This window comes from Furipterus horrens, unplaced genomic scaffold (assembly GCF_987537825.1).
Source record: "Furipterus horrens unplaced genomic scaffold, mFurHor1.1.pri manual_scaffold_10, whole genome shotgun sequence".
NCBI classification, from domain to species: domain Eukaryota; kingdom Metazoa; phylum Chordata; class Mammalia; order Chiroptera; family Furipteridae; genus Furipterus; species Furipterus horrens.
The window spans coordinates 60,850,612-60,856,611 of NW_028327180.1; positions in this window are offsets into that span (position 1 = coordinate 60,850,612).

A 6,000-nucleotide genomic window follows, 5' to 3' on the forward strand; every position below is an offset into this window, starting at 1 on the left:
ACTTGGTTTCCAAGATCAGTTTAGCCAATTGTTTCTTTAGGGTCTGGTTCATGCGTTCTACTCTGCCCGAGGAAGGAGGGTGCCAGGGGGTATGATATTCCCATTTGATGTCCAGACACCTCATAACACCCTTTAGCACTTGGGAGGAAAAATGATTCCCATTGTCTGAGTCAATATTTTTGACTAAGCCGAATCTGGGGATAATTTGTTCAAGGATTATTTTAACCACCTTGCTTGCTGTGGCTGATGGAAGCGGAAAGGCTTCCACCCACCCAGAGAAATGATCTACTATAACTAAGAGAAATTTTTGATGGCCCACCTTTGGCATTTCAGTAAAATCAACCTGAATGCTCTGGAAGGGCCTGAGTCCCGGTGGCCTTCCCCCAGCTGGCATCTTTCGTACTGCCTGTTTGTTCACCTTCTGGCATATGAGGCATCCATGACAGATCTGCTTAGCTATTGTATAAATTCCAAATCCCCCATATTGCCTGAGGACTGTGTCACAGAGAGCCTGAGGTCCCCAATGGCTGCCTTGATGCAGTGTTATCATAATCTCCCTGAGGACCTGCTTATTCAGCATCTCTCTCCCATCTGGGAGTTTCCACTTACCAGTTGCATCCTTCGAGGCTCCTATCTGAGTTAATCTCCTTATTTCCTCCAAGGAAAAGGTAGGAACCATTGACACAGGGGGGAGGCACGGAACCAGGTAGAGGACTTTACTTTCTCCCTCTAACGCAGCCTGCTTTGCTGTATTATCAGCCAGCCTATTTCCTCTAGCTTCATATGAGCCCCCGGTCTGATGCCCATTGATGTGGACTATAGCGACTTCTGCAGGGAGTAGGAGGCCATCCAGGACTGACTTGACTAGTTTTTCATGTACTAGTTCTTTCCCCCTGCTATTTATTAGTCCTCGTTCTAGCCAAATTTTTCCAAAGGTATGGGCTACCCCATAGGCATACTTAGAGTCCGTATAGATGGTTCCTTCCTGGTCCTTTAGTAGTTTTAATGCCTGCCCTAAAGCATAAAGTTCACAAGTCTGTGCAGACCAATTATTAGGCAGCCTCCCTCCCTCAGAAAGCGCTTGAGAGTCCCCATCAATAATGGCATATCCATTATGCCTTTTCCCATTGATTACTCGGGAAGAGCCATCGATGAAGAGGGACTGTCCACCCTGTAAGGGCTTTTCTCTCAAATCCGGTCTGACCTTAGTCTGGTATTCTATGACATCAAGGCAGTTATGCTCTAAAACCTCTTGAGTCCCCTCTCCTCCTGCCCAAAGGAAGCTAGCAGGGTTCAAATTTGGGCTTTGAGAGAGAGAAAAATCATCCTTTTCTAGGAGGACAGCCTCATACTTAAGAATCCTGGAGTCAGTTAACCACCGTCCTGCCCTCTGGTTTAGAATTGTTCTGACTTGATGAGGGGAGGTTACAGTGAGAGGCCCCCCAAAGGTCAATTTCCTGCTTTCTTCTACTAACAAAGCTGTAGCGGCCACCGTCTGGATACATTCTGGCCACCCCCGAGAAACTGGATCAAGGAGTTTGGAGAGATAGGCAACAGGTTGTTTCTTTCCAGCCCACTCCTGAGCCAGAACCCCGAGTGCCGTGCCCTGATCCACCGTGACAAAGAGGTGGAAAGGTTTCTCTAAGGAAGGAAGGGCTAAAACTGGGGCAGTTACTAGAGCTTGTTTTAGCTCATTGACGGTATTTATCCCCTCAGTCGTCCACTGAAGAGGATCTGGTTCTTGTTCTAACAGTTTTGAATATAATAGTCTGGTTTTCTGAGCATATGACTCTATCCAGAGCCTGCAATACCCTGTTAGCCCCCAAAATTTTCTCAATTCTCGCTTAGTCCGAGGTAAGGGAAGGGTAGTAATAGCGGCTATCCTCTCAGGGCTGATTTTTCTCTTCCCTGCACTTATTAGATGGCCTAAGTATTTTAACTCTTGTTCTACAAACTGCAGTTTTTCCTTAGACACACGCAAGCCCTTCTGACCCAAGAAGTTTAGGAGAGAAATAGTAGAGAGTCTCACTTCCTCTTGGTCAGGACCAGAGAGGAGTAAGTCATCCACATATTGCAGTAATTGAGTGTGTCCCACGGGAAGGAATTCTGTAAGGATTTCTTCAAGAGCTTGGCCAAACAGATTTGGAGCTTCTGTAAAGCCCTGGGGCAGGACTGTCCAGCGATATTGCTGTTTCCTTCCAGTAGTTAAGTCCTCCCATTCAAAGGCAAACAAGTCTCTGCTTTTTAGAGCAAGGGGGCAAGCCCAAAATGCATCTTTGAGATCTATTACACTAAACCACTTATGTTCAAAGGGGATTTTGCTAAGGAGAGTGTAGGGGTTAGGGACAACAGGATGGCGAGTCCGGAGGAGTTGGTTTATGGCTCTTAGGTCCTGGACCAGCCGGTAGTTGCCATCAGATTTCTTGATGGGGAGGATGGGGGTATTATAGGGGTACATACATGGCTCCAGAAGCCCATCCTGCAGGAGTTTATGAATAACAGGCTGTAAGCTCTTTTTTCCCTCATTGGAAATGGGGGTACTGGCGTCTGCAGACAGTTTCCCCTGGTTTTTGTAGTTCAATTTCAAATGGAGCAATCTTCAGCCCCCCTCCCCCCCATTTCCTTCATTAGCCCCCACTATAGAATCAATTTGCTGTTCTTCTGCTTCAGTTAGGAGATTCAGCTTGACCTTAATTTGTCCCTCTTCTACCCCGAGGTCTAAGCCTAGCCTGACAATTAAGTCTCGACCTAATAAATTTACTCCAGCCTCAGGGACGTATAGAAGAGACTCCTCAATTAGTTCTTCTCCTAGTTGTAGTTGCATTTGCTGGAAAACTGGCACTTGAAATCCCTCCCCTTTTACCCCTGACACTAATATCTTTTCCTTAGAGAAGTCTGTTCCTTGGGGTTGAAAAGTTAAAGATGATCTGGCTGCCCCTGTATCTATTAAAAATGTAGTTTCTTCTTTATGGGGTCCCACCTTTAAATTTATCAAGGGCTCTTGGTGGGATCTACTTAAAAGGAGCCCCTGACATGCCTACTCCTCATCAAAGGTCATGAGGTTTGTAAGATCTCTCTCTTTCTGGAGGTCAGGACACTCCCACCTAATATGGCCAGGTTTCCCGCACTTGTAACATACCCCAGGCCTTAAAGACTTTCTTTCCCCGTTGCCCCCTCGTCTGGGCCCCTGGCGACCCCTTCTGTTTGGTGTTTCTAGCCCTTGCTTCCCCTGGATGACTTTCTCAACGGTTGAGACCATGATCCGGGCCTTCTGCTTCTGCTTCTCCTCCTCCCTCCTAACGTACACTTTCTGAGCTTCCCTGAGGAGTTCCTCAACCGTTCTTTCATTCCACCCATCTACCTTCTGTAATTTCTTACTAATATCTGGCCAACTTTTTGTTACAAAGGTGACCTTTAGGAGTCCCTGCCCCACAGCGTCCTCTGGATCTAGACCTGAATACTTCCTCATCTGGTCCCTGAGCCTCTGTAGGAACACAGACAGAGCCTCATCTCTTTCTTGGTGTATCTCAAATGCCTTTGAGATGTTTTGTGTTCTAGGGACAGACTCTTTAATTCCCCTGATGATGAGACTCCTAAGGTCTCTCATCTGAGTCCTATCTTCTGGCCTGTTATGATTCCACTCAGGATCTACGTTGGGGAATTTCTGTTCAGCCAGGATAACTCCCGGACCAGGAGGGTGTTCTCTTTCCCATTTCCTCATAGCAGCCCGTCTGATCATTCCCCTCTCTTCTCCACTAAAAAGGATGTCTAGAATAGACATTAATTCTGTCCACGTGTATGTGCATGGTCCAAGAAACTGGTCTAGCTGTTCCGCCAGTCCAAGGGGGTCCTCTATCAAGCACTTCATCTCACGCTTGAAATTTCTGACTTCAGTGCTTGTTAGAGGAGCATTAACATATCCAATTTGCCCCGGACCTATAGGGACCTCTCTGAGAGGAAACATCGGCTGCTCTGAGGGAATGGGGAAGTTCCTTAGGTCTTTCTTACATTGTTCTAATTCCTTTCTTAATCTAGGATAGATTCCCACCGGCGCTGTAGGTGTCGTGGGGGCACATACTGGTGGGGTATCTGCTAGGCGTTCCTGGCCTCTTCCGTCTGTACTGTCTGTCCGTGCTGCCTCCGCCCAGTTGGCTGCCGGCTGGCCAGGGCCATAAGGTGGCGGAAGACATGACAGAGGGTCCCAGGCTTTATCCTCTTTTTTTTCCTTTTCGTTTATGGGGAAGAGGCCCGTAGACCAGCTGGTACATTGCAACCAGCAGAGAGCATATTCTTTCTCTTCCCTAGAAGCTGATGCCCGATCATTCACATAAAAAACCAGGGCTTGACAAACCCAACATTCATCAGACCCAAATTGGGGCCAGAAAACAGATCTCCCCTTAATGGGTTCCTTTGGCCAAAGGAGACAACAGTATTTTACCATTGTCTGTTTTTCCTTACTTTTGGTCCGGGGATCCTCTTCCCAACGCTCTAACATTCTCCCTAATGGACTGTTTGATGGGATGTTTGTGGGGCCTTCCTTGGCCCCACGCCTAGGCCTAGAATTTCTATTTCCCATCCTCAGCTGATTCCCGTGGCTGAATCCGGTTGTGTTCTCAATCTAACAGACCCAGTGGAGGGGCACTCCACACTCGCTTACTTGCACACAGACCGAGATGCTTCGTGCGTCTCCGGCCGCTTCCCTTACAGGACAATGGACCCAGCGGAGGGGCACTCCGGCCGTCTCCCTAATGGGAGAACGGACCCAGCGGAGGTGGCACTCCGGCCATTTCCTCACAGGACAACGGACCCAGCGGACGGGCACTCCGGCCGCTTCCCTTCACGGGACAACGGACCCAGGTGAGGTGGCACTCCGGCCGTTTCCTTCACGGGAGAATGGACCCAGCGGAGGTGGCACTCCGGCCGTTTCCCTCACGGGAGGACGGACCCAGCGGAGGTGCACTCCGGCCGTTTCCCTCACGGGACAATGGACCCAGCGGAGGGGCACTCCGGCCGTCTCCCTCACGGGACAGCGGACCCAGCGGAGAGGCACTCCACAACTCGTACCAGCCACACACACAACTCGTACCAGCCACACGCACAACTCGTACCAGCCACACGCACAATCAGCTTCCCGAGGATGCCCAACCACCAAGGCGGTACTTAAGTCCAATTTTCCTACCTTGGCCCGTGCACGAGGTTGCCTAGTTGCCGCGGTGTTTGCTTTTGTTTCCCCCTGCGTCGATCCACTGCTGTCCCAACAAGAAGTCTCGGGTCGTTTCCGGACACTGGGGCGGGTGGGCCCTGGGTCAAGCGGGCCACCCAAAAGCGGGTAGGACGCGTCTCCCCACCTTGGCTCAGAGCCCTTCCCGCACACAGGCGGAGGATCCCGGACAAGCCCCCAAATTGTGAGAAACGCTCACAATAAAAACTGGGACACAGGACTTGAGCAGTAAAACGAGGCCTTTATTCACGAGTCTGCAGAGCCGGGCGCACCCCCACAGCCAGGAGAATGTGCGCGCCAAGTAGACAAAGGAAACTGGTTTTATAGTCTTAGCTTCCCCACCCTGAAATTGCCACCCTAAAGTGATTATCTTCTCCACCCTAAAATTGCCACCCTAAAGTGATTATCTTCTCTGCCCTAAAGTGAGAGCGATTAGCTTCCCTGCCCTAACGCAATTAGCTCCCCCTCCCCTCTCCTTCTTCCCCGTTTCTCCATTACTGGTTACTCCGGAGTTACAATCTAACACGGTTATCTAATTGCCCCTTCTGTGGTTTGTAGATATGCCGGTGCTGTCAGCTCCCTTCTCAGAGATCCTCTAATTACATTTGCCCTTTGTTACTAATGACTTTTTACTGGTTTGGGAGTCACTATGTCCTTGTTTCTAACACTTTGAACATTTGAACGTGCCAAAAAATATTGTCTCAGTAGTGTTTTTAACACTTTCAGTGCATTAATATTTGGGGTTAAATATTTTTAAACTAAGCTTATATATTTAAATA